Here is a 1,645-nt window from a genome sequence, read left to right as displayed (position 1 = left end):
GGACAGACAGACAGACAGACAGACAGACAGACAGACAGACAGACAGACAGACAGACAGACAGACAGACGGAAGAGGGGGGATTGTTCTCACCAGAGGTAAATCAAGAAAAAAGTAATGCTCCAGAGAATAGGAGAGCAGTTTTAGCTACGTTTCTTCATTGTCCAATCGCCTACCTGATCAAGTTGAGTTGTATTGTTCTTTCTTTTTTTGACCGGTTGGGGGGGGGGGTGTTCTTGTTGTTCTTTTACGGCCGTTATCTAATTTCAATTTGAGACAGATATCAAAAGACACACCAACGTAGTAGTTTTTGAATTTTAGAAGGTCAGATTATTTGTTGTTATCAAATGCTGACCGAAACTTTTTTTTAAAGCCGAGGGATTTTAACTTCAATAGGGGAAATGGGTTTTTTCATGATCTTAAACTCCTTGAAAAAGTAATTTTAACCAGACACTCAATCATTTGCATTCACAGGTGCTTGGAGACGTAGCAATTTTTTCTGAGTGAGTACAGATTAATGGAAAGTGCGAGTTTATTTCTTTACAGAAAAACACAAAATACTGACGGTATGATTGAGAATCAAACGTTTATTTTAAGTTGGTAGATATTGTTCGACCATAAATGTGGGTACTGTCACTATGGAAATGATACCTTAAGTAGTACTACACTGTAACTATTCCCTTGACAAATGGTTGAGTATAAATGGTGAACAAAACTGGACCGAAGACTGAACCCCAAGGTATCACATTCATAAGAACATGATCTAATTATTTGCTCTTTAATGACACTAGACTTTATGTATCGATATGATGGGAAAGAACAAAACCAGCTAAGGGCAGTCAACAATTCAATAAAATATGATGATTATTTGCATCAAAAGCTGCTGATAAATCTAAAAGGCTCAGCAAAACAACTGTTCCTGAATCACAGTCAGCAGGCACGTCATTCATAACTCTAAGAGTGATGTTTCTGTGCAGTGATTGGCTTGATTGGTAGACTGGAATGACTTTAACATATTATATAATAGGATGACCTGTTAAGTCCTAATTCTGGTGATTCATGTGAGGTGACGACCAGATAAAGCCAAGGTTATAAGCAGCTTAATTTTTTTGCCGGGGATTCAGTTTTAGACGCACCATTTCAGGTCGGTATAAAGGGGAACTGATAGGCCCTAAACAGCCAAACAGAAGATCTTAATTTTACTGGCAATTTGGCACTCCAACAGCTTTGACCAAATGCAAAAGTTAACAGATGTCCTCAACAAGGCGCATGCAATACTGGGCTTGATATTCAGTATGTCGAAAAACAAAAAGTCCCCACGATGAGTACAATAGACATAACTTCCGTCATTCTTCAATGGACACCACAAGAAGATGTGGGATATTTTACGTACAAGGGGAAAGTCACCAACAGGCAGGGAAGAAAAGAAGAAGGTATCAAAGTAGGGATCGAGCAAGTGGCAGAAATAGTTGTAAAGATGCGACAGATTTGAAAGTCTAAGAATTGAATGCTGAGAGCACAGAGCTGAGCTTTATTCAAGGGCAATGCGAAATAGCATGGACTGTATGTAGCAGAGACCTGGACATTAACACAGGCTGATGGAGGAAAACTCCATGTGTGTTTCAACGCATACTCTGATAGTGTGGT

The 1,645-nt window shown here is 39.1% G+C and overlaps 1 protein-coding gene across 1 annotated transcript in view; it reads left to right on the top strand.

Moving 5' to 3' along the window:
- LOC101864064 (FAD-dependent oxidoreductase domain-containing protein 2) overlaps positions 1–1,645 on the top strand; it is a 16,036-nt gene that overhangs the window by 12,020 nt on the left and 2,371 nt on the right. The gene's annotated exons all lie outside the window — the stretch shown is intronic.

This window comes from Aplysia californica, unplaced genomic scaffold (genome assembly GCF_000002075.1).
Source record: "Aplysia californica isolate F4 #8 unplaced genomic scaffold, AplCal3.0 scaffold00161, whole genome shotgun sequence".
NCBI lineage: Eukaryota > Metazoa > Mollusca > Gastropoda > Aplysiida > Aplysiidae > Aplysia > Aplysia californica.
Note: the sequence above shows the minus strand (reverse complement) of the source record. Positions and strands in the feature narration are given on the sequence as shown.